General features: G+C 49.5%; 1 long non-coding RNA gene across 3 annotated transcripts; it reads right to left on the bottom strand.

Moving 5' to 3' along the window:
- Positions 1–1,463: 1,463 nt before the first annotated feature.
- Positions 1,464–25,904, bottom strand: LOC133750883 (uncharacterized). 3 transcript variants are annotated; one of them, XR_009864737.1, is made up of 5 exons: positions 25,493–25,904; positions 24,124–24,449; positions 14,350–14,458; positions 2,500–2,608; positions 1,464–1,530 (listed from the first exon to the last, which is right to left on the bottom strand). It is a non-coding gene; the product is annotated as an uncharacterized LOC133750883 (long non-coding RNA). The 3 variants fall into 3 exon arrangements; XR_009864738.1 differs by lacking the exons at positions 1,464–1,530; positions 2,500–2,608 and adding an exon at positions 11,777–12,343 and having other exon boundaries at positions 24,124–24,529; XR_009864736.1 differs by lacking the exons at positions 1,464–1,530; positions 2,500–2,608 and adding an exon at positions 11,779–12,343.
- Between the last annotated feature and the right edge of the window lie 245 nt (positions 25,905–26,149).

Raw genomic sequence — 26,149 nt, 5'->3', positions numbered from 1 at the left:
CAATACAATGTATCTTTTATGGCTACATAAATTGTATATGTTAGGGGGAATAGAAACACTAAGAGCAGGATGGTGTGGCCTCTAGGAAGGCAGGGTAAGGTGGGATCAGAGAGACCCACGGAGGTTTCTTCACAGAAAGAACGAGATTTGGAGGAAATGGGAAAGTGCTGAGACGTGGTAAGGCGACACTGTGCGTATATGCTTTGCAGTTCCTTGTTCTCTACACACTTCTGTGAGCTTGGCATCTTTCTTCTTCCACAGCTATTTATTTCTATTTAAAAGGCAGAGAGGGGGCCATCATTGTAGCATAGTGGGCAAAGCCACCACTTGCGATGCAGGCATCCCAGCCAAGGGCGTTGGTTTGAGTCCTGGCTGCTCCACCTCTGATCCAGCTGCCTGCTAACAGCCTGGGAAAAGCAACAGAAATAGCCCAACTGTGTGGGCTCTTGCCACCCACATGGGAGACCTGGAAGAAGCTCCTGGCTTCAGCATGGCCCAGCCCTGGCTGTTGTGACTTTCTGGGGTGTGAACCAGTGAATGGAAGCGCTCTCTCTCTCTCTCTTTGATTTTCAAATAAAAAAAAAAATCTTAAAAAAAAAAAAAAAGGCAGAGAGATCTTCCCACCACTGCTCCAGTCTTCCAATGCCCACAACAGCTGGGGCTGGGCCAGTCAAAGCCAGGAGCCCAGAACTCCATCCAGGTCTCCAACGGGGTTGCCAGGGACCCAAGTCCTTGATCTGTGTGTTAGCAGGAGGCTGGGTGGGAAAGCGACTGAGGACTTGAACACAGGTGCCTTCATATAGGAGGAGGCACCCCAAGTGGCATCTTCACCATGGTGCCAAACACCCACTCCACCTGACATCTTTCATAGCACGTGAGCTAAAGATCGTGGGAAGGCAAAACTTTGTGAGGTGTAGCTCACATAGAGGGAGTCACCGGATCTCAAGGGTGTAGCTTGGTGACCATTCGGAAAGTGACTACATCCACAGCAGGGTACGGAATCCAGCATCCCAGAAGCCTTCTCTCCAGGAGTGGCCCAGCAGAGAAACCCGCTATTGCGACTGCTGTCGCCATCGCTGGAGTCTGTGTTCCTGGTGCCGCAGAAAAGACACGAGCTCTGCCTTCACTCTCAGAAGAGCTGGGTCCTGCAGAGAAGGCAGGGTGGGAGGTCTGAGCGTGGGGTGCTTTTCAGACTCCTCTGTAGCCGTGCTGTCTGGGGAGCTGGCATCCTGCCGACAGCTGGAGGTGGATGTGCCGTTGTTCCCCACGTCCCTCCTGGACCTCAGCTTCTTGCTTCCCTCCCTCGCTGGATGTCAGCTTTAAATAAAGTAACAAACCAAGTGTCAGGGGCTGCCAGAGAGGCTCTGGAGATGCTCCCATCCGTGCTCACAGACAGCTCACCAGGGGTGTTAAAATAATTAAAGCTGAAGAGGGAGCTGCAGGTGTTATTTTTAGACACGTGTCCCAGGTTCGCCTATAGCAGGTGCCCTTTGTTTCTGTCCCTTGTTCGCTGCCGCTGTCTTTCTCCCCCTGAAAAAGAACAAAGATACCCTTCAATGGTATGACACAGCTAATTAAAAAGTATTTTAAGTTGGTCTCATTCCATAAAGGACTTTTGGTGGGATGACCCAATGTTGGCTTGCTTGTTTGTTTTAACAGACTGTTTTTGAATGAGGAATAGTTTTATGTTCACAGTGAAAGGGTGCAAAAGATACCGAGATTTCCCAGGTATCCCCTGGCCACCCAAAGTCCACGTTGTCAATACTCTCGCCCCATCAGAAGGGGGCATTTGTGACAACCGACGGACTTCTATTGACACGTGATCATGACCCAAGTCCATGCTGTGAGTTAGGTCCCCCTCCTGGTGTGGTGCCTTCTGCACACGTGTTTTTACACAAGGGAGCCTCCATTGCTGGATCACACAGAGTGGCTTCATTGCCCTAACATCCTCTATGACTCCTACCAGGGTTTCTTAACGCTAGCTCCTGCACGTTGCTTTACGACTATTATCACTAAATGCTGAGATACGTGATTGTATGTGGCACAGACGACAGCCACAGGTTGGTGAGGTCTCTGAGCTGCGCTGGACAATGCAGCCGTTTGAAAATATCCCAACAGGGTGGGCACTGTGGTGCAGTGGGGTAAGCTGCACTTGGGATGCCCCTGCCACATGCCGGAGCGCCTGGGATTGAGTTCCATTTCCACTTCAGGTCAGCTGCCTGCTAATGCACCTGGGAAGACAGTGGGTGACAGTACTCTGGCTCCTGCCACCCGCCTGGGAGACACAGATAGAGTTCCTGGCTCCTGGCTTTGGCCTGGTTCATCTCCGGGGAGTAACTTAGCAGATGGAATCCCTCTCTCTCTCCCCCTCTTTCTCCTTCCTGCCCCTGATGCTTTGCCTTTCAAAGGAATACAAATAAATACATTTTAAAAAGCTTTATTTCCTGACATGAGATCTGTTTCTTGTGTGCAGAGTGATGATGGCTATGCCCCAACTACCTGTCCCGTGAGTGGGGGATGATAAGTGACGAGTCATCTTCCAGCCAAAAGCTCACAATTTCTTGCACTCCCTTTGCAAAATGAAGGGATTGATGAATTCTGATCCATACTGCCAAAAAAAAAAAAAAAAGTGAGCTGGTATGAAGAACACACACACACAACACGGAGCTTGGTGAATTCCACTTCAAAAAGCCCATCTTTTTTTTTTAACTTTTATTTAGTAAATATAAATTTCCGAAGTACAGTTTATGGATTACAATGGCTTCCCTCCCCCCCATAACTTCCCTCCCACTCACACCCCTCCTATCTCCTGCTCCCTCTCCCATTCCATTCACATCAAGATTCATTTTCAATTATCTTTATATACAGAAGATCGATTTAGTATATATTAAGTAGAGATTTCATCAGTTTGCACCCACACAGAAACACAAAGTGTAAAATACTGTTTCAGTACTAGTTATAGCATTACTTCACATTGGACAACGCATTAAGGACAGATCCCACATGAGAAGTAAGTACACGGTGACTCCTGTTGTTGACTTAACAATTTGACACTCCTGTTCATGGCGTCAGTAATCTCCCTAGGCTCTAGTCATGAGTTGCCAAGGCAATGGAAGCCTTTTGAGTTCGCTGACTTTGATCTTATTCCGATAGGGTCATAGTCAAAGTGGAAGTTCTCTCCTCCCTTCAGAGAAAGGTACCTCCTTCTTTGATGGTCCCATTCTTTCCACTGGGATCTCACTCACAGAGATCTTTCATTTAGGTCTTCTTCTTCTTTTTTTTTTTCTTTCTTTTTCCAGAGTGTCTTGGCTTTCCATGCCTACAATACTCTCATGGGCTCTTCAGCCAGATCCGAATGCCTTAAGGGCTGATTCTGAGGCCAGAGGGCTATTTAGGGCATCTGCCTTTCTATGCGTCTGCTGTGTGTCCCCCTTCCCATGTTGGATCATTCTCTCCCTTTTTTTATTCTATCAGTTAGTACTAGCAGACACTAGAAAAGACCCATCTTTCATTTCCACACTGTCCTGCTGCTGTAGCCGCAGTGGTGGGGGCGTTCCCCAGTGCGGGGGACTCCATCAGTGGTGGGCAAGACAGATTACCAAGGATGACTGTCGGCCTTTGGCACCAGACCCCTTTGCCCAGATGCTGCCAGCCTGCTCCCGGCTTGGCCAAGGAAGCTCTTCCCTGTGGCCCTCTTTGTGCCTGGACAAGAGGACATCACAAATCCTCCAGAAACCCCAAAAAGTCTCAGGAAAGAGCACAACAGTTGTGTCTGTGAGTGGAACCCATGGGCTCACACGTTGAGCGAGAGACGGCGGCCAGGTCTGTGGCCGGGCGAAGCTGACTGGCTGTCTGCGTGTGTGTGTGTGTGGGGGGGATCCTGGAGCTCCTCTCAGCAGAGAGGCTGAGGTGTGGTGGGTTCACTGCAGGATCACCTGTGCTGGGAGTCGCCTTCCACTGGGGAAGGAGAAAGAATCACGGCTCCAGAGCAGGGAAGGATGGGAGAGCAGCAAGATGCTGATTAGATGCCGGCTGAGTTATGGAGTCTTCCAGAAGAGGGGGAGTTGCTGGGCTTGGGGATGCAGCCAAGGGGAACGGTGGAAAGCGATAAATTACCGTGGCTGCAGGGCCTGCTGGTGGCAAACGCTCGGCGCGGAGAGCCGGGAAGGAAGGGAAGAGAGCGTGGAGTCGGATTTTGTCTCAGCGCCAGCGCCTCGAGCGCGGTAAAAGACAGCTGGCACGGTGGCCGCTGTCCTGAGCCTCGGCCTGCAGCTCCCTGGGGCCAGCTCCGCAGCCCAGCTTTTGTCTTTGCCACCTGGAGTTGGGAGAGGAAAGCTCCGTGTTACAACTTGAGCCACGCACACAGGCATCAGATCTCAGATCTGCAAATGTGTGGCCGTGGGAGGGATTAGCAGACAACGAAATGCCATTCACAGCTGAGACGCAAGACATCCAGTCCCCCTGAAAGCTTGCAGGCCCCTTCGACGAGTACTCTCCCAGCCAAAGCCCGTGGACTCCCATCTTGTCAGAATCACTGCTAATTAATACCTTTCCACTTCCCACTGAAATACAAACAATTTGCAGGGAAGTCAGGCAAGCCCACGCATAATCACTCTAACACCTTCTAGGTATGTTTTGAAGCGTGCTCTCACATTTCATGATCCGTTTATTTTACAAGATGGGTAAACTGCAGACAATTATGGCCGTAATATGGCTGAGGTGTTTGGTTTTTATCTCTTTGCAGTAAATTGTGGTTGTTCAAGCCTTCTCAGTAATGGTTTCCACTGCTCTCTTGATTTCTTCCTATCGCCCGGCAATAAATATGACTTTTTTTTAAAAAAAAGACAATGTTATTTTATTATGTCACCTGTTCAACCAGCAATATAATAATTTAATAATTTCTTGGTAAGCACAACTCAATTAATTCCACTAACACAGATATTGTATGGTACATGCCTCTGAAAATCTAATATTAAGTGTATTAACTCTGTTGCGTGCCATTTTTCTCTGTATAGGCAAAAAGTGCTGTCTGGATAATTGAGCAGGCAATTTTGCTTTTGAAAGATGTTATCAAAGGACACAAGGATTTAATTTCGGATTTTTATTAGAAGACAGCACGTTCCACTTGGGATCCTCGGCACAAGACCCACGGCTGCCATGCTTCCGAGGTGTGAGGGCAAACATCAAAGCTAGGGCTATGGGGACAGTTGCACCACAAAGGGCATCCTTGCTTCTAAGACTCATTCTCTTGATTGCCTGTTCCTTTGGAAATGTCCTTAGGCCACCTTGGCCAGAGGCATTCTTGGACTTCTGAAAATGTGAAACTAGTTAAAAAAAAAAAAAAAAAGGATTAAGATTTAAAGGTGACAGCTCTGTTAGGATAATCTCCCACAAAAACCCTCTAAACAATGGAGAATATTATCCTTACACCTTTTGACTGTTGGCTGTCCCTTGGGGGTGGTCTCAAGATGTGTTTCCAGAAAATAGGCAATCTATTAGCGTGATTTAAGGATTCCTTCCCAAATTCTGCCCTCAGTAGGGCTCAGCAGGGAAATATGGTAATATACAGTGCGCCTTCCTCCACAGTGACATGGGTGGCCTCCCATTAATTAGGTTATGGAAATGCGGAGCTAAATTGTCATCCGGGGAAAGTAAAATGAAATGGACTCTTTTTTTATCTTTCTGCCTCCTGAATTTTGAATTCATTGACTATGGCAGGCTATAGCAAAGCGTTCCTCTAAGACCCTCTGACATTTGAAAGTCAAAAACCTGCAGTGCGACCTTCTCTCTTCCCAGGCCCTTTCCTCCTTCCTCCCAGTCCCCCGACGCCATCACATCAGGGAGAGAGACAGCCACCATCCTAAGCGGTCATTTATGTGATAATAATGACGACGGAGTGCTTCCCATGGCACCCTTGATTTTACCGAGTGGCTTTGCAAATATTAGCTCACTTGTGTGCGAACCCAAGATCCCTAGCCCTTGGCGACGGTGGTGGCTGGGAAGGGTGTAGGGTTTGATTTCCCTTTCACACCCAGAGTAGGGAACCAAAGCAAAGAGAGACGGAATAGCTCCACTTTGCCTGTCTTCCCTTCTCTCTATTAATTCCAAATCCATCATGAGCTCCTTGGACCTTGGCCAAATTTTGTGTGGGTGCGGCTCTTTTTGGCGGATGTTCTTTCTTCGCGATCCTGAAGGTCCCCTCGGAAGGCCAGGAGGTGGCCTCCCCTGCTCCTCCTGGGGTCACCCATCCTGAAACGTGACCTTGCTCTACTCTTCTGCAAGCGTTGTGACGACGGGATGCAGGTTCGCACTGCAGGGCCAGCACAGCTGTTGGGTGACTCACGGGAATATCATATTTAGCACGTTTCCCCCAGTGAAATGTATGTATTTAGATGACACATAATACTGTTTAAAAGCCAAATCAGCTTGGCTCTTAAACTCAGCCTCATGGAAGAGAATGGAGGAGTGGAAAAGACAGAATGAGCTCATTTGGGAGAGCCAGCTGGCCAGAGAGTCCTTTCAGGCCATCCAGGCAATGAGCTCACACAGGGACATCGATCGTGGACGCTGAACTGTAGGGCATAAGAAATAGGAAGTGGCCTTATAACCAGCTCATCCCAAGCATTTGTGGCTCACAAATATTGCCACTGGCCATGGGGGACCCTGATGGCACACAAGCTTTCTGGAGAGAAAAACACAGTCATCTACCACTTGAGTTGATAGGGCCTCTTGGGAATTGATAGCAGCATTATGGCTTTTATCCTCTCTGTAGGTCATCCTCTGAAAGGTAACAAGGCCATCAGCACTTGAACAAGCCAGATGGCCCACTCAGCTGAGACAGGCTCCCCCTGGAACCATCCTCCCCCCGGTTCATCTGTTCCCAGGCTTGACGCGACTGCGCCTCACGGAGCTGGGGCTCAGAGCAGCCCCCAAACACAGGGAGTTGGGGGGAAAAGACGCTAGGGAGGTTAATGTCCAATTTTGTTTTTACTGTTCTTCTTGGTGATGTGCGAAGCCGGTGATGTGCTCAGGGGCGCTCTCTAAAAGCTCTCATTTTGTAAAGTGTGTCACCTTGAACCTGCTTACCTTCGATGCATCTCCCTCCTTCCAGCTCACCTGCACAGGGTCTTAAGATCTTCCTGTTTTCGTGTCATCAATTTCCCTTTTCTTGTCCTTTTCATCTGGAGACCCAGGGCTTGCTGTGCTCTCCACACCCCACCTCCTGCAGCTATTTTAAAACAATATTAAAGGAAGCTGGGGCCAGCTCGGACACTTCAGCAGTCCCGCTCCCGACACCCCCCTGTCTGGAAGAGGCTCTGTCCTTCATTGCTGGCATTTGTCCTGGTCTGTCATTCCTTGAGTGTGTCAAAACCGCCCCAGCTCAACTGGTTGGCAGCTCAGTTATTTCCAAATTCCTTAAAGGCGTGACAGGTGCAACAGAGGAAACAGCCCTTCCTGCCTAGGTCACCTGTCAGTCTGCAGAGCTGGCTTCAGATACAGGCTCTGGGGGAGAGTAGCTTTCACAGGTCACCCCGTGCCTTCCTTTCCCATCCTCTCCTGAGCCAGGGCCCTGGCCTCTAGCTTGTGGTTTCCTGCACAAAGTCAGGGCGACTGTTATTCTTTGTTCTTTCCTGGAGGCCCAGAGACATTTTCAGGCTTCTCTGTGGCAGCAGTAATGATGCTGACAGTGGTGGTGATGATGATGTTGGTGATAATGACGGTGGTGGGGGAGGTGATGAGGGTGATGTTGGTGATAATGACGGTGGTGGGGGAGGTGATGAGGGTGATGTTGGTGATAATGACGGTGGTGGGGGAGGTGATGAGGGTGATGTTGGTGATAATGACGGTGGTGGTGGTGGTGGTGGTGGTGGTAGTGATGATGTTGGTGATAATGAGGGTGGTGAGGGAGGTGATGAGGGTGATGTTGGTGATAATGACGGTGGTGAGGGAGGTGATGAGGGTGATGTTGGTGATAATGAGGGTGGTGGGGGAGGTGATGAGGGTGATGTTGGTGATAATGAGGGTGGTGGGGGAGGTGATGAGGGTGATGTTGGTGATAATGACGGTGGTGGTGGTGATGATGATGTTGGTGATAATGACGGTGGTGGGGGAGGTGATGAGGGTGATGTTGGTGATAATGACGGTGGTGGTGGTGGTGGTGGTGGTGATGATGATGTTGGTGATAATGAGGGTGGTGAGGGAGGTGATGAGGGTGATGTTGGTGATAATGACGGTGGTGAGGGAGGTGATGAGGGTGATGTTGGTGATAATGACGGTGGTGGGGGAGGTGATGAGGGTGATGATAATGAAGATGATGCTGGTGACGATAACGTTGGTAGTAGTGGTAACGAAGATGATGATGGTGGTTGTGTTGGCAATGGTGATGATGATGAAAATGATGTTGATGGTGATGTCAGTGGTTGTGGTGATGACAGCAACAGTTAACACTGCAAGGCACCATTCTTAGTGGTTTGCATGTGTTAATTGCTCAGTCTTCAGGTCATCTGTGTAAGCCAAGTATTATTGCTATGACCACCCCTATTTTACAATGAAGAAATCGAGGCACAGAACTGTGAAGGGACTTGCTGAAGGCGACATAGCCAAAAAAGGAATCGGGTCCAGACAGCCTGGCTCCAGAGCTCACGCTCTCAGCCACTGCGCTAACTGTGGAGATGTGCAGTGGTGCTGTGGAGCAGCAGGTTAAGCCGCCGTTGGTGACACTGTCTTCCCAGATTGCAGTGCCAGTTCAAGTCCCAGCTGCTCCTCTTCCTCTCCAGCTCTCTGCTAGGGAAGCAGAAGACAGCCCAAGTGCTTGGACACACATGTGGGAGACCTGGATGGAGTTCCTGACTCCTGGCTTCATCTTGGCACAGATCTGGCTGTGTGGCCATTTGGGAACTGAATAAGCAGGTAGCTCTCTCGATCTCTCTCTTTCTCTTTCTCTCCCTCCCCAAACCCCTCCTCTCTCCCTCTGTCTGTCATTCTGCCTTTCAAATAAACAAATAAATAAAAGGTCCAGATGCTTCATAGTCCTTAGGGCGATAGAACTAGAAGCAAATGAACTTGTGCTAATTTTAAGCAGAATGATCATTAACTATGTTAATGACCCCCACAAGCAGAGAGGGTGGGATGGAAGGTAAGTGGATAGATGAGACCCACCAGGCTACATCTTTCATCCAAAAGGATCTTTTGAAGAAAATAATTACAAACAGGACTATCTGGGGAAAACAGAGCAGGGGGCCTGGCGCCTGGTTACCTGACCTCCACGTTGGCCCCAAGGGATCTGACCCTGGAGGCCTATGGGTTCTTTTTTTTTTTTTTTTTGACAGGCAGAGTGGACAGTGAGAGAGAGACAGAGAGAAAGGTCTTCCTTTACCATTGGTTCACCCTCCAATGACGCTGCGGCTGGCACACTGTGCTGATCCAAAGCCAGGAGCCAGGTGCTTCTCCTGGTCTTCCATGCAGGTGCAGGGCCCAAGGACTTGGGCCATCCTCCACTGGCTTCCTGGGCCATAGCAGAGAGCTGGCCTGGAAGAGGGGCAACCGGGACAGAATCTGGCGCCCCGGCTATGGGTTCTTTAGAAGGCAACTGGGGAACGTACTGGGTCCAGATGTGGTCAACAACACCGACCACCAATTACTACCTACCTGCTACCCCCAGGTACTTTTCCTATTACTTCTAAGGCTCAAAGCAGTGTTTGAAGTGAGCTGTCAGCAGCCTCGTTTCATAGGGGAGGACACAGAAGCTCAGGATGCTTCGCGACCAACTCAGGTTCCCACAGTCTAAGTTGGTGGCCGAGCCGGGATGTGAGCCAAGACGGTGTGACTCAGAAAGCCGACTCCTTTGCAGATGTATCGGCTGCTTGCTGTACATTACCCCCATGGAAATTGGAGCCATCGGTTTCCTCTCGTACACACATGACTCCCCGCCTTGGGCCACAGAGGACTCCAGCATAGCCGTCAAGTGTGATTTCTCTGGGCAGCACCGGTGTGGCTGCTCTCGCTCCCACACCCATGCATTCCCCGCCTGGTGGACTGTTTTTTATGTCGGCAGCCACCAGCCTGGTGCAGATGGAGGCTGAGAGCTGGCTCAGCTGAGCTGTAATTCCCCAGTCCCCTCTGTGGCGCTCACACGGCCGGGGTCACATCTGTGAGCTGACATCCACTCCAGCGCTGCGGCTGTTCGCGTTGACAGGTCCCACACTCCTGCCAAGCAACCATCCTCATTTCATCCATGAGCTCCTGCCACTCTCTCAGGTGGACGCCATCTGCTCACAGAGATTGATCTGCACTTACTTCTTTCCAATCTGGCCTAGAACACCCTGCTATTGACCAAGGCTTGATCTAGCACCTGTCTGCCAGAGAAGCTATTCAAATAATCTCTGTGGACCCAGGCGAGGCATCCATTCGATCCATTAGTTCTTCTCTGCTGGTCCTTGCCTCTGCAGGGTGCATCTGCTAGCCAGGCCATCCTTTTCAAAAACAAAGTGAGCCCCCGAGGAGGAGGAGCTGGGCTTTGCTCTTGCGGTAGGATGCTGACCTCTCACTCTGCTTTGTGGTTAGGGTATCAGCTTCAGGGCCAGGTGACCTGGCTGAAGTCCTGGCTCCACCACACCCACCTGCAGAGCTTGCCTGGCCAGTGCCACTTTCTCCCTCTTTGGGCAAGGCAAGCAGACCGCCCATCATGGAAATCAGGTCACAGGGATTGGCATGAGTGTTTTTCAAGCGGAGCCTGGAGGGGAGACCCTGTCATCTTACAGACCATCCTAGGTCCTTTCTGGTCTTTTCTTGCTTCTTTAATAGAGACGGCATGTTTGGAGCAGGTAAGACTGACGCACAGAGAATGAGAATCGGCAGCTGTTACCCCTGCAGCTCCATCCCCAGCCTTTCTGGTTACATGAGCCAATACATCCTTTCTGTTGGCACGAGCTAGTGTGAGTTGAGATCCTATTGACTGCAACCAGTCCAGTTCAACCCAGCCCCCAGCTGAGTTTCCTGCTGAGTCTCTCCTCTGTGATATCATGAAAGGGTCTCTTCTCATGAGATCGGTTTGAGAGGCTCTCGAAGGCTCCAAGGCAAAGTGTTGGCAGCCCAGTTACGTCTGGCTGTGCCTCAGAGGATTCTCCGCTTCTGTGTGGACAATGCTTTTCCTTTCTTTCAGTGATTCAGACTATTCACAAAGCACTTTCACATCCTGTGCCTGCTTCTCTAAGTGCTGTCAGCCACCCTTTAAGACAGGATTCCTCATTCGGTGAACAACCCCACTACGTGCCAGTTACTGGTTTTGGTGCTGGGAATATGCCAGTGATAAGACAGAGCTCTTGCTACATGAGTTCATGTTCCAGTGGGGGATGTGGAGTGGATAAGTCCCTGCTGTAAGTGCAGGCAGCGGCAAGGCTTAGGAAGGGCAAATGGAATGTCCAGGGGCTCAGGGACCATTTTCGACAGGTGACAGGTGCATGTGGAAGTCTTTTCTGAAGGGTTTCCATTCAACCCGAGAGCTGAATGAAGTCAGGGAGTAAGGCAATGGGAAGAGTATCCCAGGGAGATGCTGCAAGTCCGCAGATCCTGAGCAGGAAACACCTTGGCATAAGCTAAGGAAGCGAGGCCAATTGGATCGCGAGACGTGAAGGGCGAGTCTGGGCAGCCACCAGCCCGTTCGGGGCCTTCAAGTTAATCAGAAGAAGACGCTCCTCCGGCAGACTAATTACCACGGAACACCACTGTTTGGGAAACACCTGGACAGCTGTACAGGTAATCGTTAGCCATGGCTTCGCAGACACAGATAGAGAAGAACCAGCTCCTAAAGGGGACCATTGGAGGGAACTCTAAGTCAGTGTTGCCTGTGAGAAACAGAACAGGAGCCATGCCTGCAGTTAAAAATTTTCTAATGGCTCCTTTTAAGAAACAGTAAAAGGGAATGGGTGTCTTAAATAATATTTTTTAACTAATATGTCCAGAATGTCAACATTTCAAGATACAATCAATGTAAAAAATATGAGATATTTTAAATTCTTCTTTTGAGGTACTATTTTTTCTTTTCTTTTCAGAATTATTTGTTTATTTGAAAGTTAGAGAGAAAGGGGGGAGGAGAGAGAGAAAGAGAGAGAGAATCTTCTATCCAGTGGCTCACTCTCCAGATGGCTGCAATAGCCAGGGCTGAACCAAGCTGAAGTCAGGAGCTAGGAGCTTCATCCAGGCCTCCTGCATGGGTGCAAAGGCTCAAGCACTTGGGCCGTCTTCTGCTGCTTTTCCCAGGTCATTTGCAGGGAGCTGGATTGGAAGTGGAGCAGCCGGGACTCAGACTGGCACCCATGTGGGATGCCAGCATCAAAGGCAGCAGCTTTTTTTTTTAAAAAAAAAAAAAGATTTATTTTTAATTATTTGAAAGACAGAGTTACAGAGAGAGGTAGAGACAGAGAGAGGTCTTCCATCTGCTGGTTCACTCCCCAGATAGCCACAACAGCCGGAGCTGCGCCGATGCGAAGCCAGGAGCTTCTTTCGGGTCTCCCATGTGGGTGCAGGGGCCCAAGGACTTGGGCCATCTTCTACTGCTTTTCCAGGCCACATCAGAGAACTAGATCGGAAGAGGAGCAGCCGGGACTAGAACTGGCGCCCATATGGGATGCCGGGGCTTCAGGCCAGGGCTTTAACCCACTACTCCACAGTGCCGGCCCCAAAGGTAGCAGCTTTACCCACTGTGCCACAGTGCTGGCCCCTGGGTATTATTTCTTCACAATCTGGTGTATATTTTACACTTACAGATTTTTCAACTCAAAAGTACTAAATTTTTATCAGAAATAGCCGAGCAGTATTTAGATTTCTTCAATGTGTGGTGAAACCATAAGTTTACATAACCAGGTTGTTCCAAACATACTTAAAAGTTTGCCAGTAACAAAATTAGTCATCAGTATTTGAATTAATGAAAATTAAGTTAAAAGTGACTTCCTCTGGTGCATGAGACATATTTCAAGTGCCCAGCAGTCGTGTGCAGCCAGTGGCTTCCGGAGTGGACAGAGGTCTGAGAGCCGCTGGAGGGCTGAGACAGGGAATGGCATAATCTCGTTACCCTTTCTTAGGGAGATCTTTATGGAACCTGTGTGAAGAACAGACTTGTGGAGGGGCCAGGAGGGAAGCAAGGAGGTCAGCTGCAACTGGCCGGGTGGGAGACCATGGCCCCTTGTAGGTGGTGGGACGGCTGATAAGGAGGGTGGTCAGGTGCACAGACTGTTGCTGGAATGGGCGTCTCACCTGAGAGGGAGATCGCAAGCTGGACTCCTGGCTGTGGGTGGACTTCCTGAGAGGCTAACAGAGATCCCTTACTTGGGGCCAATGCTGTGGCACTGTGGGTTAAAGCCACGGCCTGCAGTGCCAATTCCCTGTGTGGTGCTGGTTTGAGTCCCGGCTGCTCCAGTTCTGATCCACTCCCTGCTGATGTGCATGGGAAAGCAGCAGAGGACGGGTCTAAGTGCTTGGACCCCTGCACCCACGTGAGAAAACCAGAGGAAGCTTCTGACTTTGGCCTGGCTGTTGTGGCCATTTGGGTGGTGAACCAGCAGACAGAAGATCTCTCTTTACCTCTGTCTCTCCCTCTCTCTATCTGTAACTATGACTATCAAATAAATAAACAAATTTTACAAAAGAAAAATCCTTTACTTGCATGGACGCCCCCCCCCACCCCGCCCCGGCTTGGATTTTGTGATGTATCGATTTTTAAAATGCTATTTATGGTGGGTTTTTCTCATTCTAAATAAATATTCACTTTTGTATCTGATTGTATTAATAGTGCCCCCCCCAACAGAGGCCACCAGATTGAATAAGCCTCAATTCCCATAAGACCCTGGATTAGCATCTGCCCTGAGGTTCGATAAGCCCAGATGAAAAATGAGAAACTGAGGCTCGAAGAGGTTAAAAATGACTTGACTAAAGCAAATCAATAAGTTCCGCACATTCTTCTGTAATGAGGCACTGTTCATCCAGTAAGTTGTCTTCAGATAATCCTCTTTTTCCTGCGGCGAGCCACTCTTTTTCACGCCTTCTTCACGTATTTCCAAAGCCAGCCTTGAACTGTATTATCCTTCTAGACACAGCAGGGTAACTAGGAGAGCTGCACCCTGGGTGTGCTTTCCTCTGAGACACTGCACTTGTTCTGTGGTTAGGAGGGGGTGTAACTTGATGCTAAAAGAGTCAAATATCTGGGCTTGGGATGCTGGCTTTGCCACCAACTCACCATGTGACCCTGGTCAGTAAAACACGGAGCATTGACCCATGAACACGGTAGCTGTCTGGATCAAGGGAGATACTCCGCGCAATGATGAACCATGTCCCTTGCAGACAGTAGGCACTCACATCTTGTTGTTGTTGTTCCCTTGTTGGCTTTTTGGTGCCTTTTCTTCAAGGCTCCCTGGTCCCCTCATCGATCCTTCATCAAGGCCAGGGTCTTGGCCCATTTACCTGTCTGGAAAGCGTCAGAGAATCAGCCCAGCACGACCTTTATGCCACCTTACCCAAGGGATCAAAGTCCTTCTCCCAGGGGTGAAAGAACTGGACACTGTGTGTCCCCTCCCTCATCAATATGATACACCGAGAAGGTTGTATCCACCGTGTTCTTAACAAGTATTTAACCTGAACCAATCAGCCAATCCAGAGAGTGGGATATTCTGCAGGTACCTGGCCACAGACTCTTAAAAAACAATGTCATGAAAACAAACAAGCAAAAAGAGGTGGGGAACTGTTCTAGAATAAAGGGGTCTAACAAGCTCTGACAACCTAACGCTACAAGGAAACCTTGATTGTAGCTGGGTTCAAGCAAAACAAAACATTTGGGAGGCTATATTAGAGGACTGGGTTAATGTTCACGCGAATAGGTGTGATATTGACATCACAGCTATTATCAGTCAGACATGAACAGCAATGCCCTGTATAGTATTAAAGACAAGAAGGTCCCTAGTTTTAGGGGATGCCTGGTGAAGTAGTTAGGGGTGATGGAGTCATTAAGAAGCAAGAGAGGGAGAGGGAAAATGGTGAGCTGTTAACACTGTTCACCACAGAGTTGATGCCAGTGCTGCTACACTGCTAACAGTGGGGAAAAGGTAGAAGAGGGCTTTGAGAAATTCATAGAAAAATTGAATTAAAAGATAATGAATATTTTGCAATGAACGTTTAGAAGCCTACTTGTGTGTGTGTGTATGTGTGTGTGGTACCTTTCTCTTAACTGCTCTGTAAATTTGAAAATTAAATTAAAAAAGCCATTGTTCTTCACAGCCACTGGGCCCTTTCCGCTCAGCGAGCTGTTGGTCCTGCCGTGGCCAGGTAGTGGGTAATGGATGGCTTCTGTCAACAGCGATGCCAGGACCCTTTTGATCACTTCACTGGTGCCAATCAACGTTTCTCTGCACTCTGTCATCTCCCTGTGGGCCACGGCAGCATGGGGAGAGGCACCAGTAGTGAATGCAACAAAGGTTGTTATTACATGAGATGGAGTTTCCAATCCTGGGATTCTCAGCTCACCCTGTTGAGGGGTAAAGCCAGGTGCCCCACCGCTATTTTCTCCATCCCTCTCCAGGCAGGTTCCTCCCTCCATGATCCTGGCCTCCTTGTGTAGTTCTTGTCCTAGGAGCCCATCACACTGTTACCGGGCCACCAGGTCTCTGAGTTGCCAACTATGTTAGGCTTCTACATGTTACCCCAGGCTCCTGGCTTTAGGGTATACTCAGGGAACCCAGCTTTGTCCGATTTGTCTGTTCTCTGCCTACCTAATGTCTCATTGGACGGGGGAGATTCTGTTATTCCAATTGTTTTCTTAAACAAAACTGCAAGACTTTCCGCCTGGCTTGTAACAGAAGACTCATCAATATTCATCACATACTGAACCCACAGCAGCTGGCTTTCTCCCGTTTTACGTTTAGAAAATCTACTGTAATAAATGGTTCTTTTTAAACTCTTCTAGTATAACCTTTATTGGTTGAGTGGCGATAGCAGAAAGATCATCCGTATTATAATCCATTGTTTCTCTGTGTGTCTTCTCTTTTCACCTCCAAGTTCTCTGAGAAAAGGGACTTACCCTCTGACACTCAAACTCTCTGATACATACAGAGGTAGGAACTCAATAAATGTTCACTGAGCAAAAGACGCATCCATTGCTATAACAACAGCCCCTCGCTAACTGGACAGTGGTGCAAAAGGAACAAGCCATTTCCTCTGACATATCACATGGCTGACATTTCATCCGGACCTGCCTGGCTTCTTGAGCCTTCCACATCAATGTGATGCAAAAGAAGTGTTGGGAGGGGACCTCCTTTGCTCAAGGCACAATGCAGCCTGTATCGCTTGAGCCTCTACAGGTCAAACCCTCACACCCTCATGTAACAAATATCCCTGGGAGCCAGCGAGCCAGGAGCCCTATTGGTGCCAAGGTTGAAAGCTGAAGGCTTACAGATTGCTTGTAAGCAACTCCCCACGTCTTAGGGAAAGCTGACCCAGGTACGCAAGTCACAACCAGGTGAGGCAAGGAAACTAAGTGCTCCAAGAAGAAAGGCGAAAACCTTGTCCTGAGTCCTGCTTCGGAAATGAAATGGACAAGCTCTCAGGTTAAGAAATCTGCCGGCGCCGTGGCTCAACAGGCTAATCCTCCGCTTTGCGGCGCCGGCACACCGGGTTCTTGTCCCGGTCGGGGCACCGATCCTGTCCCGGTTGCCCCTCTTCCAGGCCAGCTCTCTGCTGTGGCCAGGGAGTGCAGTGGAGGATGGCCCAAGTGTTTGGGCTCTGCACCCCATGGGAGACCAGGATAAGCACCTGGCTCCTGCCATCGGATCAGCGTGGTGCACCGGCCGCAGTGCGCTACCGCGGCGGCCATTGGAGGGTGAACCAACAGCAAAGGAAGACCTTTCTGTCTCTCTCTCTCTCTCTCTCTCACTGTCCACTCTGCCTGTCAAAAAAAAAAAAAAAAAAAAAAAAAAAAAAAAAAAAAGAAATCTGCTACGGATCGGCAACAACAGAGCTTGTTCCCATCACAAAACATCCTGGCCGGTGTTGAGCTCAGCACCCTTGAAGCAGACAGCGTACTCCTCAGCTCCTCGTTCGTAGAGGAGGAACCAACAAGGGGACTTGAAATTTGTGGGAAAATAGAATTACAAGGTAAGCTTGTGTTGGTACAAAACTTTTTTGAAATCCACGCATGGCTTTTTTCATGACTCACATTTTCTGTGGACTTTTTCCAAGACCCCTTATTAAGGATCGTGGTGGGGAAGTGACTGGCCCAGGTCCCACAGCCAGTTGGTAGCTGAGCCAGTTCCTCACTGCTGGGTTTGTCTGTGGAGCTGGTGTGAGGCACGACTCTAGGTCCGAAATATCAGACTCCCAGCTTCTGACTCAACTGGCCGAGGGTCCCTGCTTCTAAAGCTCCCCCTGTGATACTAAGGAGAACCACACGGCTTTCCATCCTGTGTCTTTGATGGTTTGACATTGGCAGGTTTTGTGCAAGACGGGGCTCTGTAGACCATCAGGAGTCTGAGGTCACATCACTGGTGGCACACGCTTCCTCTTCCCTTCAAACAGTGGGCTTCCCTGTCACCTCGTAGACACGGAGGATGATTTAACACGTCCTTTGGATCCTGGCTCTCCCTCATTCAAATCACCACCATGTGCTGCTGAGGCCGAAGTCCTTACTGCGGCCTGGCAAGCATTCCTCCCGGGGACTTGTGGTCTTCAACCTCTTGCTTGCTGCTCCTGGAACCTTCTGGAAAAGGCTCAATTTTCAGTGCTATTTCCTGTGCCTGGAACAGCCCCACCTGCCACTGATGCGCCCTGTGTCTCAACCCCATGCCTCACCCAGTGCAGATAACCTGCCTTCCTTACTCAACCTTTTCCCCCCATCACCCATATCTCCCTTGACTGCCATGTATTTATTAGGCATACTTTGTCTCTCCCTAGCCTGGGAGCTTTGTTTGGTTCTTTGATAGAGTCTAAGGAGCTGGAAAAGGACCTAGTAAGAGTAGGTATTATAATAAATACTTGTGGGGGCTGGCACTGGGGCACAGTGGGTTAAGTTGCCTTTCACTTGCAACATCTGTCTCCCCTATCACCTTTTCAGAGTGCCAGCAGCTCTGCTTATGTTCTAGCTCCCTGCTAATGTGCCTGGGAAGGCAGTGGGTGATGGCCCAAGTGCTTGGGTCCTTGCCACCCACATGGAAGACTCTGAAGGAGTCCCTGGCTCCTGGCTTCAGCCTGGCCCAGATCTGACTGTTGTAGTCATTGGGCAAGTAAACCAGCAGATGGAATCAATTTCTCTCTGTGTCTCTCCAATTTTCAAATAAATAAATACTTGTGGAATTAATTTGCAAGAAAGGTTTTGTTGATCAAAATACCCTCAATCAACAGGGAGTTTGTCAGCAACTTGCCTGGTCCTCGTCATGCTGCAGATGTTCGGTGCCCGCAGAGATCCATGGTGAGGACAAAGGGCATTGGTAACTGTGGGCCCCCTGCACCAGAGGATGGTTAAAGGGAGGACTTCCAGCAGGAACCCTGGGTACAGCCGAGTGAAGGTTGCTTCTGCCCTTGGTGAGGTGGTGACGGACAAATACACACAGAGGCCATGCAGCACCCAGGGATGTGAAGGATTCTGGGAGAAAGGCATCATTATTTTGGTAAGGGTGGATGACAGGTCTTTTAGGGAGTAAACCATGGTCCAGAGGAAATGTACAGAAATCATATTTTAGATGTTCAAAGAGCCCTGACAAATTCCTGCACCCAGATCCATTTTTAAAGCTTTAGCTGGCATGGTATGGGGCAGACAGCGTGGGCTGATGAAGTGGATGAGAAAATACCACAGATGCAGGGAGAACAGGAAGAAAGGGGCAGCTCTGGAAGGAGCGGCCTCCGCTTGGGGACCCCGGCCAGGAACCCCAGAAATGGTCCCTCGTAAGGATTTTGCAAATGATCCAGAAGAAAGTGTATCCAGCAGAGTCTGCAACTGAACACGTGACCTTGCACCTTCCTGGCTGGCGGGACGCCAGGGCGGTGGAGACAGATGTCGGAGGTCATCAGGGCTGAGCATGTGGCGGGGAAGCAGCAGGTGAGCTTCACTGGGGCAAACTCTGGGCATACATACGAGGAAACATGGGCTGGAGACATCAGCATGACCCAAGGGAAGGTCAGAAGAGGCACGGGCACTCCCGCTGGACCACCTCAGCCGGGTTAACAGTGGATGCCGGACCCTTCCAGAAACGGGCATTGGTCATTGAGGGATGGAGTTCATTTTCCCACTGCTTTTTGAAGTTAGGAAATGTCTGCCATTCTCTCCCTATCTCCTGTCCTGAGGGTGCCTCTTAACTTCCCCCATCCCACTTCACAACTCTGGGCTTTCGATTGTGTCTTCCCCACCACCTTGTGAGCCCCCAGCACCCCTTCTTCTCTATATTCTCCAACCACACTCACCCCTCGCTGCCCTGAGTTTCCTGCTCAGATCTCTGTGGAACACTTTAATATTTGCAAGTGGTGTCTTCCATGCGGGCACTCACTCATGATTAATGGGATGCATGATTGGATCAAGTCTGTGTGTTTCAAGACAGACACAGGGAGATGGAAAGATGCCAAGTCAGCCAGGGGAGGGAGGCGCCATGTCCAGAAAGCTGGGCTCCTCAGTCTGGAATGAGGACCAGTGAAACAGGCAAAGGAGCACATAGAAAACCTTGAAAGTAGAGGTGGCTGGCGCCGTGGCTCAACAGGCTAATCCTCCAACTGTGGCGCCAGCACACCAGGTTCTAGTCCCGGTCGGGGCGCCGGATTCTGTCCCGGTTGCCCCTCTTCCAGGCCAGCTCTCTGCTATGGCCCAGGAGTGCAGTGGAGGATGACCCAAGTGCTTGGGCCCTGCACCCCATGGGAGACCAGGAGAAGCACCTGGCTCCTGGCTTCGGATCAGCGCGGTGCACAGGCCGCAGCGCCATTGGAGGGTGAACCAATGGTAAAGGAAGACCTTTCTCTCTGTCCCTCTCTCTCAGTGTCCACTCTGTCAAAAAAAAAAAAAAAAAAAAAAGAAAAAAGAAAGAAAGAAAGTAGAGAGGTAAACAGGACCTGGCTCACCGAATCAGAACCTTGGAAAGACGAAGCCGCCAATGGTGTTTAAAAAATCCTTTCAAGCGAATGGAGGCCACCTTGAATCTTTCTGAGTATGAAGCATGGGATTCTTAAAAATCAGCTTTTTGGGTAAGATTTGCATACTGTTAAATACACCTGTGGGGAGTACAGTTCCAAGAGCCTCGGCAAATGTGTACATCCGTGTAACCAACATCATTATTAATTGTAGACCATGTCCATCAACCCATGAAAGTTCCTTCATGCCCCTCTAAAGTTAATCACTCTGACCCAATTCCTTGAGGAGCCACTGATTTGCATTTAAAGAAATTTTTTTTTTTGCGAAGCACACATATATACACACAGATGCACACACACACAAAAGATGATAAATATAGAGTTCCTATCTGCTGCTCACTGTCCAAGTGCCCACATGGACAGACTGGGCCAGGCCAAAGCCAGGAACTGGGAACACAATCCAGGCCTCCCAAGGGAGAGGCAGGAGCCTAGTTACTTGAGCCACCACTGTGGTCAAAGTCTCCATTAGTAGCAAGCTGGAGTCAGGAGTTAGAGCCCAGAATCCAGCAGTCCCTCCAACCTGGGATCCAGGCATCCTAACCACAGGCCAACAGCTGCTACACAGTGGTCTGCTTTTCATCACTACAGATTAACTTGCTGCTCCAGCACTGGTACCCAATTTTCATGTCTGGCTTTTCTGTTTGGTTTTTGCTCAGTGTCATATTTTTGAGGTTCATTCCTGGTGCTGTACATATCAGTAGCTACATCTTTTTCATTACTGTATATTACCTCATTTTGGACCATGGTACAATTTGTTTATTCATTTATCTATTATTATCTACTATTTCAGTTGTTTCAAGCTTGGGTCTATAATGAATAAAACTACTGTGGACATTTGTGTACAAGTCTTTTTTATGGATAAGACACAGTACTGATAAGTAAAATTAAAAAAACCTCAGAGCTAGACAGAACACAAAAGAGGGATCCTAATGTGCTGAGTCCAGTCTTCTGCCTCCAGCCCTCTGCTTTCTCCCCTCCACCACAGTCCTGAGAACTGGATGTTTGGTCTCTGTTTGCCCCCTGCTAGGGAACTCACTGCCTTTTTGTTTTTTTGACAGGCAGAGTGGACAGTGAGACAGAGAGAGAGACAGAGAGAAAAGCCTCCCTTCCGTTGGTTCACCCTCCAATGGCCATTGCGGTTGGTGTGCTGCGCTGTTCCGATGGCAGGAGCCAGGTGCTTCTCCTGGTCTCCCATGCGGGTGCAGGGCCCAAGCACTTGGGCCATCCTCCACTGCACTCCCGGGCCACAGCAGAGAGCTGGCCTGGAAGAGGAGCAACCGGGACAGAATCCGGCGCCCCGACCGGGACTAGAACCCGGGGTGCCGGCGCTGCAGGCAGAGGATTAGCCTGTTGAGCTGCGGCGCAGGCCTAAGCCATGGCGCCAGTTTCACTGCCTTTCAGAGCTGCTTATCAGAGAATCCTTCAATTGCTAGAAAGTTCTCCCTGACACTGAATTCAAATGGCCACTGGATAGGGCGCTGGTGCGGTTCTGCAATGAAGCCTGGTAGCATCCACACAGCTGGGCATTTTACAAAGGCCCCCAGAGTTACTTCAGGTCTTCCCCGTTTCAGTCAACATACCCTTTGTTCTGCCATCCATTCCACTTGAGACTTGCTTGAGCTTGTGGTCAATGCCTCTTGGGCTGCTTCATAACAAACTGAAGGCATTGCTCCAGCAACTGAACACCTGCCCAGCACTGGCCAGCAAAGCCCACGTCTGCACACAGCATTGCCTGATATTAGCCGGGGCTCTCCATCACCCATTGCTAACCCCACAGAGCTCACAGGCAGCCAGGGAGCCGCCCGCAGGCTCTGCTCACATGTGTTGCTGTTAAACCCTATGCCCCCATCCTGTGCTTCACGCAGTGGGCAGCAGATTTATGGAAATGGCACAGACCTGAAAATACAAATTGCTTCAGAAATGAATCAGACAACTTCATGGTTGAAAGACCCATAATGGCTTATTATGGCAAACTGGGATGGGTTGTGCTGTCCGTGCCTTGCTTTTCCGGCTGACGGCGGGATCAACAGCTATGTTGAACTAGATGGTTCTGGAAGCCCCTAATAGCTCCTAAAGTTTGTGATGCCTTCTCCTCCCACCAAATGCTCTTTGGTGCCACTGTCAGCAGCATACAGAGCCAGCTGGGCCAGGGGCTGCCTCAGCTGCAGTGTCGTCTTGGAGGAGAAGTCGGTAGAAGAAGGAGAAAGGGAAGGAAGGCTAGGGAGAGGCAGCATTCCTAAAAATCCCAAATGTCACTCAACATGAGACGGACAAGGTGTGTTCAGCCGCACCTGGGGGAAGACAGCTGCTAGTGCCACCCGCATGTTAAGATGTTACCTTTTATAGTTTACTTTTTATTTTTGACAATGTGGAATGCACTCATCTTCGAATTCTTAGAAGTGCAGAAAAATTTTAAAGAAAAAATTCATCTACAATTCTGTACAGCAACAACTACCATTAATATTAGGAAGCGTTTCCTTCTGGTCACTTTTTATTTCTTTACTCCTTAAAAAAAAAGAGTCTTGAGAGACACATAATTGTTCTCATCTCTCCTTTGACCCATCCCCCTTCCAATGTATGCCCACGTACTCCATGTTTTATAAGAGAAAGGGGCATACACATGTTCCCCTACTCTAACACTCTCTTGACCATTTTCTCATGCAACTAAGAATCCTTTAAAAACACAAATTTAATGATAGTGTAGCATTCCATGATACATACACACTGTGAAGTTTAATCATTCCTAATCTTACATATTTAGTTTGTTTCTAGTATTTTCCCATTACTGCCACTCAGAGACAATCGTTCCTATACACAGAACTTTCACATTTTCAGTTATTTTTCAGTTATTTTAAGGATATACTCTTACCACTAAAATATAATTTGAAGTGTACTTTCTTGAGACTTTTCACTCACATATGTATACATAAGTATGTGTATGTGTAGATAGATAGATAGATCTACAAATCACTCTCCACAGTCCCGATGTGGTCCTGCCATCCTACTTCAATCAGAAATTTCCAAAAATGATGGCGTGGATCAGCTGTCCACATCACTTCCTAACTGAATACAACACAGAAGAGAAAAAGGCAAAAACCACGCACAAAACCCTAAATTTCTCTCCAAGAATCCTAAGCCCCAGAGGTGAGTGGAACATGAACTATTAGACAGAAAATGGGTGGTTAATTGCTATAAAGTAAACAGCCACACAACCCTGGAAAGCCAGAGGCACAGGGATGTCACTCAGTGAGAATGGCAGGTGCTGTACCCTTCACCCCGGCAGTAGCTGGGATTGTGCCCACGTGGTTAGCGGGCTCCCCGCTGCCAGTCTGCTAGGCCTGCCATGACTAAACACCACAGACTGGGTGACATAAACATCGGCCGTGGACTTTCTCACCAATCTGGAGGGTGAGCAGGGCTGGTCTCCACTGAGGCCTCTTTCCTGGGCTTGGGGATGGTGTTTTCTCCCTGTGTCCTTACATGGTCGTCTCCCTGGGTCATCTGTGTTCTGATCTCTTCTGATAGGAACACAGTCAGATTGTGTGAGGACCCAACCCAGTGGCATCATTTGGATGTGACCATCTTTATAAAGGCCCCATCTCCAAATGCAATAGTGTATTGAGACTTAGGACTTCAACATGTGAGTTTTGGGGGGACACAGTTCAGCCCGTAGCCCTGACCTAATGGAAGTGCTGGTGTATGAGGTGGGCTTTGGTTTGTAGTCTGGACTCATCAGCCTGCAATGCAGGGATCCAGGGCCCTGCAGGAGTTCCTTCCTCCGAGGGGGGGTGGGGTGGTGGTGGTGGTGGTGGTGGTGGTGGTGGTGGTGGTGGTGGTGGTTCTCCAAGTCCCCAGGGAATTCCTCGTTCCTCATCGTGTTGTACGGAAGCTCCAGCCACTTGGAGAAGCCACATAAATGCACTCTGGTTACCAGTCCCCGCTGAGCCCCGTCTGAAGCCATCCCAGCCCAGCTACCTGACACGTGAGTGAAGTTCCAGATGAGTCCAGCCCTTTCCCTGCAGGTTCTGGTTGAATTTCTGATTCCTGGAACCTGTGAGCATAGTAAGACGATGTTTTATGTCACGTTTTGGATGGGATTCTGGTTTATTCAATGTTTTTCTGCTGGTTAACGAAGGAGCTAGATGATCACCCAGTCCGTACACGTTTCCATCTATACGTCCAACAACTGTTTGTTCTGAACACCATCCTACGTGCTCTTCGGGGCACTGGGGAGTTGGGGTGGCATTTGGATGGACTCACAGTGCAGTCTAAGTGATGAGTGCTTCGCCAGAGGAAACGACCTGGAGGGATGGCACAGAGGCACCAGATTCTCACACAGGTGACAGTGTGGAGTCAGATGGGTTAACAAGCACCTTTGTCCCTATGGAAAATGGGAAAGCAGAGTCCCTCTAAGAGGGTGCACAATGCTTGCTTCTCTCAAAAGTTACCTTCAGCAGGATCAAGGTGCTAAATCCCGCTGCATGTTTTCCCCCAAAAGCTGCCTTTACCAAACACCAAAAACCAAAAACCCCACTCCTTGGGAGCTTCCAATCCTATCATGAGAATAGCAAGGTAGTGGTGAATCCACTCTTCTGAGCCCCCAGGTTACTGTAGAAACAAGTTACCCATCCTACACTTCTGAGGGCTCTTCCACGTGAGACAATGAACCGAGATCATCTTTCTCTACTACCTTTTCACCCATAACAATAGCAGGAACAGTGTGCTGAGGCCAACCCCAGTCCTCCTCTCCAGCTGTGGGCATCCCTATGTCCATGGTCTGTTCCCAAAGGAATTGAAGGCAGTTTTGTTTTATTTTACATCAAATTTCCACTTTAAAACAAGATGCTCTTTAAGATCCCCTCCACTAAGTTTTCGTGATGCAGCATGGACAATCTTTGTCTCACTTACCCCTAAAGCAGAAGCAACACTTTGCATCAGGAGACGCAGGTTCAAACCCCAGCCCCGCCTCTCACTGGCCAGGCAGCCTGGGCAAATCATTTAAATCATCTGAGCCTCGCTTCAGTCAAATGGAAAAACATGTGCTTTACCACATGGGGATTGTTGCGAAGATTAAAGGCTTATGTGAAAGTCAGGTGGAAAGATGTCTGCTGAATCCCTTGTTGAAGTCTCTCTTTCTCCAAACATCTCAAGCCACCTGCATTTTGCTCTGCCCTAAAGGCTGCCAGATCTCCCCCGAGTTGAGGTCTCTTCTCTCCCCTCTCCCCTCTCTTCCCCGCCCATGCCCACCCCTGAGCTGCGTGCTGTCCTCCCCTGACCGAGGCTAAACCCCATGCACAAATGCACGAGACGTGCCCAGAGGCCGGCCTCCTGAGCTGTTACTCACCCCCTGGTTCCTCCGTCAGCAGGAAACAACTTTGTCTCAGTTCCGTCACCACCTTATCGTTTTCTGTAGCACCTTCGTGCTGAACTGCTTGGAAACATCCTCTCTCCTTGCCACCGGTTTCTCTACCAGGGCTGTCCCAGGGCCTGTGAGGATATCCTCATTGTGGAATCCGGAGGTCACTCAGCCCCGATGTCCTGACGCCGGCTGCAGATGCCTTGAAGTCATTTCCTCTGCTCCTGCCGTTCGGCATCCATGCCCCAGCGATGCGTCACGGTTAAGAAGTTCAAATCCGAACCTCCCACCAACTCTGCGTCTCCACCTATGTCCCCTGTCTTTGGAAACCAGATGGACGCTCCCCCAACCTCCCAAGCCAGAAAACAGGCTGCCATCCTGGATGCTTCCTTAGCGCAGAGCTCCTTAGCCTGTCGCCTCCCCCCGACCCCAGCCGCTCTTACTTCCTGTTTCAATTGCTCCCATGGTCTCCTAGCAGGTCTCCTGGCTTGCAGCCTTGCCCAGTCTCGACCCAGTGCATGGCCTGAATGATTATGTCTAAAAGCATTTTTCATTGCACAATCCCTGTATCGAAAACCCTCTTGGTTCTCCACTGTTTTCAAGCTGAGTTTCAAACTTGGCTTTGCACGTGCCGTTCCCTCTGCT

The sequence above is a fragment of the Lepus europaeus genome, chromosome 21 (assembly GCF_033115175.1).
Source record: "Lepus europaeus isolate LE1 chromosome 21, mLepTim1.pri, whole genome shotgun sequence".
NCBI classification, from domain to species: domain Eukaryota; kingdom Metazoa; phylum Chordata; class Mammalia; order Lagomorpha; family Leporidae; genus Lepus; species Lepus europaeus.
This window is presented reverse-complemented; position numbering and strand designations above follow the sequence as displayed.